The sequence below is a fragment of the Rhincodon typus genome, chromosome 4, assembly GCF_021869965.1.
Source record: "Rhincodon typus isolate 14 chromosome 4, sRhiTyp1.1, whole genome shotgun sequence".
NCBI lineage: Eukaryota > Metazoa > Chordata > Chondrichthyes > Orectolobiformes > Rhincodontidae > Rhincodon > Rhincodon typus.
Genome location: NC_063335.1, coordinates 21,937,087 through 21,949,491, shown reverse-complemented (window position 1 = coordinate 21,949,491; position 12,405 = coordinate 21,937,087). Strand labels below are relative to the sequence as shown.

The following is a 12,405-nucleotide window of genomic DNA, read 5'->3' as shown; positions in this document are numbered from 1 at the left end:
TTCTCCAACAATTTCTGTTTTTGTTTGTGTCAGTAGTACTTGGAGATGAACAGACCGGGTGTACTGGAGCTCCATTTTGAAGTTTGCAGGATGAGTCACATTTGTTTATGTCATTGTTTCTTCCTTCTGGGTGGAACTGAGGTGTCTTCCAAGCCTTTCTTTATTTGACCTCTATCTAAACTTACCAGAAATAAGCTTAAGACATATCCCTGATTTGGTATACTTTTGATTTTGTTTCAGACCTCTTACCTTGACACTTGTGGTTCCTGTCCTCTATTTGAGTCTTGTGTCTCTCCCACCTCTCTGCTGTTCCATACCTGAACTCTTTCAGTTTCACACATCTTTATCTCTGGCTCTGAAAATCTTTCTTAGAAACTGACCTCTGAAAATCTAAGATACTGTTGGTCTCTTGCAATGTTTCCCCTTAGGCTCTCTCTGCTGCTTTTACCTGTTGACCTTTCTCCCTGTTTCACCTCAGGCTCAATCTCTCTGTGATGGCACAATTCAGTTACTTTTTTTCCAGTTCATTTGTGTGATGTTTCAATATTTGGGTGATTGTGTCTACAGAGGTTCAAAACATCAGGAGGAGACCAGGATGTAATGCATTAGAAACATTATCACCTTCCCCACAAGCCTCTCCCTTTCCTGAAAGTTCTTCAATTGTTTTGCCTGAGCTCTGTTTTTCCCTCTATCGTATGAAGGTCACAGCTGATTGTGATACAGCGCTTCATTGTAATCTGAGATAACTTGATGGTACAGTACCGTAAAACTGCTCCTGATCAGTCACTATGTACGATTTCCTCTGGCATTCGAATAATTGTGCTCCAATATTTATGTCCAGAACTGGCTATAGTGACATATGATGAGCTCTGATGTCCACTCCTAATTTTGATTAAAATGATACAAGAAAGTTTTTTGGCAATTGCCAAGTTCGTAATGTAATAAGGAATCAAGCTGAATGCAGAAAAGTGAGAATAGACATAAGAATGGTTAAGAAAATGTATGAAACTAGATGTAATAAAAAGAAATATTAAAGGTTTTAGAAACTGATAAACAGAAGGACAGTCAAAAAATGATTGTTAACCGTGCTTTGGATACTTCAACCAGTTTATGTTTTAAAACCACTTTACCCAAACACTCTTATTGGTGACACGGACAAAGAACACAACTTTTCGTTTGCGGTCATAATTGATTTTATTAATAAAATACTCCTTCTTAAAACATTATGTGAACACCTCCTCCACAATAAAATTCAACACTAGAGCCCCCCAAGAATGCATCCTCAGTCCCCCTACTGTACTCCCTGCACACCTACGATTGTGGTGCCACATTGCGAACAAATGCCACCTACAAGTTCGCTGATGACACCACCGTAGTGGGACTGATATCTAACAAGGACAAGTCAAAATACAGAAGGAAGATAGATGGCTTGGTGACATGGTGCAATTAAAACAATCTGTCTCTCAACATCAGCAGAACTAAAGAATTGATCATCGACTTCAGAAAGAAAGGAGGAGAACATGCCCCCATCTACGTCAACAGAACTGAGGTTGAGAGAGTGAAGAGCATCAAGTTCCTAGGAGTGACAATAACCAGCAACATATCCTGGACTTCCCACATAAATGCGACAGTCAAGAAGGCACAACAATGCCTCTTCTTCCTCGGGAAGCTCAGGAAATTTGGTATGTCCATAAGGTCCCTCACCAACTTCTACAGATGCACCACTGAAAGCATACTGTCCGAGTGCATAACGGGCTGGTATGGTAACTGTTCCACCCAGGATTGTAAGAAACTACAGATTATGTGCGCATCCCAAACCATCACAGAAGCCAACCTTCCTTCCATGGATGCTCTTTATATGACTCGATGCCACGGAAAGGCGGCCAACATCATCAAAGACCCACCACACCCTGGTAGTGACTTCCTTCAACTTATTCGATCAGGCAGAAGATACAGAAGCCTGAACACATACACCAGCAAGTTCAGGAACAGCTTCTTTCCGGCCATTATCAGACTGTTGAATGGGCTCTAGCCTCAAATAATGTAACCTGCAATGTAACGTGTATGTCTTTTTGATCTGTATATCCTTTGCTTGCTGTGATCTGCCTGTACTGCTCATAAACAAAGCTTTTCACTGTATTTCGGTACATGTGACAATAAAATCAAAATCAAAATAAATCATTTCCCAAATTCCGACATACTTACTCTCTATCTAGCTCTATCCATCTGAAAGAGGATATTACTCACAATGATCCACATGTTTGAGCTGGGTCATTGGAATGTCCTTCCTCTCCGATGTAGGGCTAGCTCTCTTCCATAAAGGTGGGCCTTGCAGGTCAGGGCAGATCTTCTCCCAGGTCTTCTTAGGTTGCAGCTTGGTCTTTTGCCACAAGTCTTGCTGTAAATCTTCTTTGTGAGTCTTCGATGAGTCTTCATTGAGGGTCTGGAATCCAGGTATGTGTGTTCTTAACCCCCTTCTCATCAGACTCTCCAGAATGTTCTATGGCTATTGGCCAATGGTGTCATGAGCAAATCATCAAATGGGTCCTGCCAACATTCTCCCCTGTTGCCACACTGAGAGCTGTAAAGTGTACATTCTCAGACAGTCAAAATGCCAAAACGTCTGATTGATACTTCTCTAATACATAACCCTTGGGCTCATTGCAATTGGTTCTCCTTAAACCTTTGTAACCACTTTGACCTTCCATTGTTCTCTGTAGCTGAAAGGTGCTGTTTAATTTAGTTTGGCCAATTTTCTATCAGGCCTAATTTCTCCAGCTGTGGGTCAATTTAGAATGTCCAATTTTGGGGCCATGGTAACTTGACCATATGATTAATGATCAAGAAAGAAATATTGAATGAACAAAGAAGGTATTACATGAATAATTTTCACCTGTCCTCTCGGAGAATGTTAACAGAGTTGAAATAAATTTTTGTTTTGAATTTTGAACAGTTCTGAAAATTTTGAACAGTTCCGAAGAAGCATCAGACTCAAAATGTTAATTTTGCTTTCTCTCCACTGATGCTGCCAGACCTGCTGAGTTTTGCCAGCAATTTCTGTTTTTGTTTCAGATCTATGACATTCACAGTTCTTTGCTTTTTGGTTAAGAGGTAGATAGTTGTTTTTAGCACTTCCAGCCACAATGAGTTCTGAGCTGTTTGTTTTGTTACTGGCCAAGCTAAGAGATTGAACGTCTGAACTCTTTGTTTTGAAGCATGCCCACCAACTTAACAACACAAAAAAAATTCTATATCTTTCTCCAATCAATTGTTAGGTGTATCCAGACCTTTGGCCAACTTGTAAATCATGTGATCTGTGGCAGATGAGTAACTTACCTCTGGTCTCCCCAGGGACTGTCCACTGTCTACAAGGTACAAGTTGAGAGTGTGGTGGAAAATTCTCCAGTTGCCTGGATGAGTGCAGCTCCAACAACACTTAAGAAGCTGAACACCATCCAGGAGAAAAAGCAGCTCACTTGATTAATACCCTATTAACCACCTTCCACATTCAGTCTCTTCACTATCAATGCACGGCAGCAGCAGGATGTACCTTTTACAGAATGTACTTTAACAACTTGCCAACGCTCATTAAACAGTATCCTCCACATCGTTACATGTACCAACTAGAACTTCAAGGGCAGCCGATGCTAGGGAACACCATTACCAGAAGTATCTCTCCAAGCAACAAAGCATCCCGATTTGGAACTATATCCGTGTTCCTACATGTGGCATGTGCCCATCTTCCATGGTCTAGGCCCGAAACGTCAGCCTTTCTGCTCCTATGATGCTGCTTGGCCTGCTGTGTTCATCCAGCCCTGCACCTTGTTGTCTTCCATAGACTACAGTGGTTCAACAAGGCAGCCTGCCACTTCATCTCAAAGGCAATGAGAAATGGGGACCCAACACTAGATAAGCCAGCGGTGACCACAATCTGTGAAAAAAAATGTAAAAAATATTATTAGTGACTTTTATAATCTCTGAATGACCCAAGATTCTTTACACCCAATTATATACTTTAGAAATGGAGTCAAATGCAATGTAGGAAATGAAGCAGATAATAAAAGGAGGAGGACACCGCCCCCTCTCCACCCCAATCTACATCAATGGAGCTGGGGTGGAAAGGGTCAAGAGCGTCAAGTTCTTAGGAGTGACGATAACCAACAATCTGACCTGGACCTCCTACATAGATGTGATGGTCAAAAAGGCACAACAACACCTTCTTCTTCAGACTGCTTGGGAAATTCGGCATGTCCATAAGGACCCTTACCAACTTCTACAGATGCACCATAGAAAACATTCAATCTGGGTGCATATCTGCCTGGTATGGCAACTGTTCTGCCCAAAACTGGAAGAAACTACAGCAAGTTGTATGCACAGCCCACACCATCACAGGAGCCAACCTTCCATCCATGGGCTTCATTTACATTTCTCATTGCTGCAAAAAGGCTGCCAATATTATCAAAGACCCCTCCCACCCTAGTAATGCTCTCTTCCAATCTCTTCTGTCAGGCAGAACATGCAAAAGCTTGAACACATGCACCAGCAGATTCAAGAACAGCTTCTTCCTGGCTGTTATTAGACTGCTGAATGGACCTTGCTAACTTCAAGTAATGTTGACCTTGCTTTGCGCACCTCCTGTGTAGTTGTAACCTTGTATGCCTCACTATGTTTCAGCACCCTATGATCTGCATTTCTTTGTTTGCAATGATCAGTCTCTACTGCTTGCAAAACTAAGTTTTTCAGTGTATTTAGATGCATTTTTTTTCTTTATTCATTCATGGGATGTGGGCATCATTAACCAGGCAGCATTTTTTGCCCATCCCTAATTGCCCACAGGACAGTTCAAAGTCAAACACATTGCTGTGGGTCTGGAGTCTCATGTAGGCCAGACCAGGTAAGAATGGCAGTTTCCTTTCCTAAAGGACATTAGTGAACCAGATGGGTTTCTCCAACAAATGATAATGTATCCATGGTCACAATTAGATTCTTAATTTTAGATATTTTTTATTGAATTCAAATTCCACCATCTGCTGTTGAGGGATTCGAACCTAGGTCCTCAAAACATTATCTGGGTCTCTGGATTAACAGTCCATCAATAATATCACTAGGCCATAGCCTCCCCAAGTGAGAACAATAAATCAAATCAAATCAAATCAATTTACAGATATAGTCCCATGAACAACAATGCAATAACAACCAGATAATCTGTTTAAGTGATATTAATTGATGGACTTATTTTGATCGGAAAAGCTCCCTTACTTCTCTTCTCTACTTTGAAATAGTGCCATGTTTTGTCCACCTGCAAGAGCAGACAGATCCTTGGTTTGACAACTTATCGAACAGATGGCACCTGTAAGAATTCATCATTGCCCGACCCATCATCATGAGATTAGAGCTGGAGTATCATTGATATTTACACAGTGTTCCATGTATTTGCAAATTGTCTTAACAAAGCAACCCATGCTAGCCTATAGCATGACTCAAATTGACAAGTGGCAAGTACAGTTTATGATTTGTATGTGTCAGGTTATCATAGTATTGAACAAAAGAAAAAAAAAATGCAATGCCTTGTCCCTTTCAATATGTTTTCTGCCAGCAGTAACTTCCCATCATCCTGGGAGTTGACATTGACCAGAAACTGATTTGTATCAGTTATGTCAAATGCTAACTACAGAAACCAGGAAAAGTATGGCTAATTTTCAATTAATGCCTTCTCTGCTGATCACTGAAAGCCTTTCTGCCATCTAAAAGACTTGAGTCAGTGGTATACTCAATACTCACTTCAAGATAATCTCAAGAATTTAACACAAGTGTATGGTGTAACTGCTCAGGATTCACATTCTCATCCTGCCACTCTATCCCTGTAATTCCCATGGCCAATCCACCTGACCTGCATATGTTTGGACTGTGGGAGGAAACCCACACAGCTACAGGGTGAATGTGCAAACTCCACACAGACAGTTGCACCAAGGGTGGAATTGAACCTGGGTCACTAACACTGTAAGGCAGCAGTGTTAACCGCTGACCCACCATCCTTCTAGGTATGTAGTCATGAATTAATAGACACAAGCACTCTTGAAATGTAGGTAAAATCTGCTTAAGTGTCAAATCTGAAGTTTTTCAAATCCCCTGCTCTTTAAACTTGATAAACACCATTCCCTGACAGGTGTTCTCAGTTTCAATAGAGTCTTTGTTGATTTTTCGCAATGGCTGGTATTATACCAGACTGAAAGCAATGCTGAGTTTCAAAAGTTACAAGTTACTTATCTCAGCAGAGGTTTTCAAGTCACATCTTGTCAGAAAGTTTAAAAAGGTTACTGTAGGATTAGTGAACAGTCTGTATGGTCACAACATGTCTGTTTTCAATAACTGAGTAACCATTTAAGATTTAAAAGGTTCGAATGAATTTCTTAAATGGAAGGTTTTCTCTATCAACTGTCAATGAATTAGAGCTAGATGGATTGCTAGACGTTCACTTTCTTTCATCTCTTCATGGTTCCTGAGGTCTACGCATGGTGGAAATTAGGTAAGTGGCTATGGAGAGGGTATGGGGATCTAAGGGGGCATGTGTATAGGTGTGAAGTACAAGTTGGCATGGGGGAATAAGGGAAGTAGTCAGAATTTGGAGGGTTTGTCCTAGATATGTTAATAGCTTCTAATACAGCAGGGATAGAGTCCGAAATTACCAAAGTGGGCCTCAACCCAGCCCATCTTAGAACGCACCTGATCTCATGATCACCTGTGCTTCTGGGTTGGCATGCCTGTATCTATTCTGGCCCTGCCTCCCCACAGTGAAAATTGTGTCTAATAGGGTCCTTTCAAATGAGCTATGTCCGCCGAGTCGAGAAATTTCATGAGCTAGCCGCCTTGATTGCAAAATCCAACCCTTTTAATTTGTGGAGATGGCATTATGGTGGGACAAAGTGATTAAGTTTTCTTTTACACAAATCACTAAAAGCCAGTGCATCAGAATAAAAAGAAATTTTACAAAAGACTGTTGGAATCTTTAACTAAGAGATTGGAATCAAAAAGTGAGGGTATTTGTTTGCTTGAATGTATGGCAGAGGCAGATACAATTGAGGTATTCAAGAGGGCATCAAATGATTATTTGGATAAAAGTATTGTGGAAGGGTATGTGAAAGAGCAGGAGGTTGACACGATGTAATGATGTTCATTCAGTGAGCCGGAGCAGGCATGATAGGCTGAATGGCCTCCTTCTGTGATTCGTACTTCAGTAGTGTGCAGGGCCGTGATTAGTCTCCATGTGGAGTACCGCACATGTTCAGTTTAAAGTAGCACACCTCAGAAAAGACACATTAGCCTTGGTAGATATACAGTGTAGATTCAGTGGAATGATACCAGGCCTAATGTGTTAAATTGGGGACAGATTGCATAAACTTTGATAGGTTTCAAAAGATTTCTTCAGATCAAGTTTATTTGGAGTTCTCCATTAATGAAAGAGAGGTTGACTATGTGAGACAGGAAGATAAACAAACAGGCAGAGATGTTAAGCATGACAATCTGCACATCTCTTTTAATGTCTGAATTCTAAACACTCAATCCATTATTCTTTGCAAAAAATCTAAATTATGTGGGTTAATTTAACAATCTACCCACTAGAAAGCTGGCACAAATGGCTAGCTTTCATTGTAAAACAGATATTCGAACTGATCCCACCAATTCCACATTGAGGGGATTAGATTAAAATTACTCCTTGTCTGTAAAGAACAATACTTCAGTTTGTGTGTTTTTGAAAATGCTTTGTATTATAGAAACTGGATAATGGAGTAGATTGTCAAGTGAACTTACAATTAACAAGTTTTTTTTGTTAAGCGAAATAATATGTGCAAGAGAGATAGAGAGACAATTGTAGTCCTATAAAGCAAATGCCTGTTTACATTTGATTTGTTTCTACAGCTGCAAGGGTGCTGGAAGACAACCACAAATAACTTGCAGTTGTGTGAAAAGTTCCAGAGCCATTCAAGAGATTTTTAGTGTGTGTTAATCTAATAACAATGATAGTAGTTCTGTTAGTTTTTTTAAAAATTGGAAATAATAATGTCATGTTTAACAGTTGACCATTTTGGAGGGTAAGGTGACATGCAGATGCAAATGGGTTTGTAGTGACAGCAAAGTTAAAAAGGTTAAAAATTTAAAACATGATTCCAAACACTGGCGTCTGCTTTTAACTGGGGCAGCTTAAGAAACAGGTGACCAACCCGCCCTTGGGAGTCAGGTCAGTTGGGAATTGCATAACCCTATTTTAATATTTTAACCCACTGTAGACTAATTTACCTGCTCTAAAAAAACAATAGTTAAAAGGGGCAAATCAAAGAAATACGGAAAAATGCTACCTCGGGAAGAAAAAAATACAGTGTAACAATCAGTAAAATTGCGGGACAATGTGCTAACAAATGTAACAGTTAGTCACCCTGTACTGGGTTGACCTGACAGGAAACTGAAGCCTTCCCGTAAATATTGCTGTTAGGTCCCAATGATGTCATGGAGATGCAATGTGTTTATCTTAAAAAGGACCTCGCTGTCTTTGATCATGTGGCAACCCTCACCCAACAGTGCAAGTTAATATCAGAGAAGGTCAGCTCTCCGCAACAATAGGGCAGGTATGTGACCTGGACTAACTGCTTAACATCTACCAGATTTGAAGTGGAAAGGATTAATATTGTCCCTTTGGACACTTGTTTCAGCTAATATTTTGATGCTGTAAGCATTCATAATAAAATTGGCTATTCACAGGTGTTGTTTAGTTATAATCAGGAAAATAATCACTAAACATTATATTCAATGAGTTGGACTTTGCCATTCTGACACAGGGCATACCTGAATTGGGAGATGGTAGGTTGCAGAGGGAGAAAAAGGCTGCAAGCAAACAGTTCCAGGACTTCTACTCCCATTCCCATCATGCAGAAATTTTAAGGATGTGGGATAAAGGTGCTTGTTGTAAACACTAAACATAAAAGTCCCAATGCCATCAGTTCCCCTCCTGGAGTACAATCTATTTCTGAAGGAAGTGTGGTTTATGTCAGCTCCGAGATGTCGTAAATTATGAGGGAAATCTGTTCTTGAGCTAGGTATTACAATATAGGTTCTTCTAAGTTCTGGCCAGCATCTCAAGTTATTTCTTTAAGCAGTACTTACTAATATTATCTACATGACAATTTTACAGTATACATTTTCACCCTAAACTGCTCCAGTTCCATTCTACTGGCTGAGTGTTTCTCACATGACTATTTGAGTCGTATACATATCACAGCATTCCTCAGAGGCTTATCTACACATTCACTAAATCCTATCTCTCATGGGAACCATTGGACAAACATGTTTAAAGATGTTGCTAACTTTACACATCATTGCGTAATGATGTATGGTAAGTATTTAATGCAATGATTGATGATATGGCTTCCTTTGTTCTTTAAAAAAATTTAACTGAACATAAAATTGAACAGCATTGTGAAAGTGAACAATTTCAGAAGCATTACGTGAAATTATCCAATGGATAAAGTCCTCTTTTGCATTAAACAGCATTAACGTTCAGATTTTACTGTTAATTGCAGCCTGAGATTTGCAATCTTTTTACTGGCAGCTCAGCCATCTGTTCAACTTTTGGAGCAATAAAACAGATGGCCATCTGTTCCACTCCTTCAAAGGCTGTAATGTATTTAATGTGGAGGTTTTGATGACTCAGTTGGGTACTGGATTCATATTAATGTGTAGCTGAACTTCAATTCCAACAAATGGATTCATCTCTGCTGGAGTGAGTGGTATAGCTGTCAAAGGGACTATGATCTTTATGTTGACTATTATACACAAATTATTATTTTTAAGAAATTTTAAAGTTGTGTTTGGATGGTTGTACATTTGTCAGTTTCATGAACCCCTAAAAGGATTAAAGTTTTTTCAAGTGAATTATTTTATGGCTATTTGGTTTTCTTTTGACAGTTTCACAAGCATTTCAAAGACTTCCCAATGTTCTCATAGATCCCCTGTGTTCTGTTCATGGTGGGTACTGGTGAGTAAGCATGGGAATATGTTGGGCATATGTTGGGAGGGAGAAGGAAGTATGCGAGATGTTGAGTAGGGTAGGGTTGGTGAGTGGGTTTAGGGCTAGAGTAGCTAACACTCAAGTACTAAAGCTTGACTGATTTCTCAAAAAGCAGAGACATGAGCTTTTAATATACCTGTTTCAATCTCTGCCCATCTTGGATTGGTTTCAAGGTGGTGGCACTGATTCCAGCCCATTTCTGCCATGCAACCATAAAAATAGCATGGACGGACACCTGTCAGTAGGTGGCATCGTGACCTAGGAAGATCTCCTTTCAATTCTCCCATTTAAGAAGAAAATCTGATGAACAATATTTGCAGGTATCCCTTAGAAAGTTAGAAATCAGTGCTGACAGGTGTGAAAATTCTGTTAAATAGAGTCACAGAGTCATACAGCAAGGACACAGACCCTTCGGTCCAACCAGTCCACGCTGAACATAATCCCGAACTAAACTAGTCCCACCTGGATGTGCTTGGCCCATATCCCTCCAAACGTTTCCTACTCATGGTACTCATTTAAACATTGTAACTGTACCCAGATCCATCGCATCCACACATGAACCACTCTCTGTGTAAAAAAATTGCCTCTCGTCTTTTCAAAATATTTCACCTCTCACCTTAAAAATATGCCCTCTAGTTTTGAAATTCCCCACCCTAGAGAAAAGACACCTGCCATTCACCTCATTAATACTCCTTGTGATTTTATAAATCTGTATAAGGTCATGTCTCAACCTCCTATTGTCCAGTGAAAAAAGTCCCAGCCTATCCAGCCTCTCCTTATTACTCAAACCCTCCATTCCCAGCAACATCTTGGTAAATCTCTAATGAATTGTCTCCAGCTTAATAATATCCTCCCTACAACAAGGAGACCAGGACTGGACACAACACTCCAGAAGAACCCTGACCAGTATCTGGTACAACTGCAACATAATGTCACATGCTTTCCAATTCACTGCCAACTATCCTCAGCAACCAGGATTTCTGCCAAATCAAAGGTTTCTTATTTACATTTCTGACAGATCACAGGATTCCTCTTCAAATAGGGTCTCTAATCCAGTTATGTCACCCCCCCCGGGTTAATCTTTGCCTTGCCACCAAAATCCATGATTACAATGAACTATTGCTAAACTCCACACCTTTCCCAGCATTGTTAAATATTATTGGCAATAATTTCATCATTGTTTCATTTAGTGCATTAAGTGGAAACACCATTTTCATTTATATCCACAGTTTTTGCCAAAGGTCTGGCAGTTAATGAGGGAAAAAGAGGAAGCTACTCAAATGCTTACCTCCAGTTGCTACATTGAAAAGCCCATTTTGTTGTATATCTGCTTTAGCAATAGAAAGAAATTTACAAAAAGAAGGTAGGTGGTGGTCTAGTGGTAATGTCACTGGACTTGTAATCCAGAACTCCAGGTTAATGTTCTGAGACATGGGCAATAATTTCAAATCTCACTGTGACAAATAATGAAATTTGAATTCAATAAAAATCTGGAATAAAAACAGCTAATCTGATGGCAACCACTGCAAATTGTCATTAAAGCTCATTCAGTTAACTAATTTTCTTCAGGAAAGGAAAACTGCCATCCTTACCTGGTGTGGCCTACATATGGTTTCAGACCCACAGCAATGTGGTTGAGTCTTAACTGCCCTCTGGGCAATTATAGTTGTGCAATACATGTTGGCCAAGTCAGCAATGTCAACATCCTGTGAATGAATAAAAAAAAAACTTAGCAAATGACAAGACATGCAAAAAGGCGACATTATTTATTTTCTTCAGAATCGTTAAATTCAATCCTCAAAGAAATAGTGAAATTTAACAAATTCTTTGCTATAAATAGAGAATATTATATTTAACATCAATGGCCCTGATAATGTGTTGTGTATCATGTGGTGTAGCGCTTTTAGAAGCATCTTCTCCAAGTGTCTGTAGGCAACTAAAGTGCTTCTTCATTAAAAAATAGTATAAGGTCTCTGGACATAGTAGAGAAGGAGAAACCATACCCATTGGTAGGAAGACTAGAAAAGATCAATTTAATGTGATTGATAAAGAAACAATGAGGAAAACCTGAAAAGTAGTTAGGATCTGGGATTCACTGCCCAAGGATGTGGTAAAGTCATGTTCAAGTAAGACCATCAGAAGAGATTTGAATGATTATCTGGAGAGAACAAATTTACAAAGCTATGTGAAAAGGTGTGAGAATGGAGAGAGTTGGTTTTGGAGAGAGCTGGCAAAGACACATTCTGTGCTTTAATGATTGTATATATAAGACCAACTACTACTGTGCCCTAGTCACTGCTAGACTGGAAGATTCTCATGCATTAGTTTAAGGCAAGAGGGAAAAA

The 12,405-nt window shown here is 39.7% G+C and overlaps 1 long non-coding RNA gene across 1 annotated transcript; it reads right to left on the bottom strand.

Annotated features, from left to right (window-relative positions):
• Positions 1-1,175: 1,175 nt before the first annotated feature.
• LOC125482966 lies at positions 1,176-11,766 on the bottom strand. Its single transcript, XR_007261982.1, has 2 exons — positions 11,653-11,766; positions 1,176-3,931 (listed from the first exon to the last, which is right to left on the bottom strand). It is a non-coding gene; the product is annotated as an uncharacterized LOC125482966 (long non-coding RNA).
• Positions 11,767-12,405: the final 639 nt, after the last annotated feature.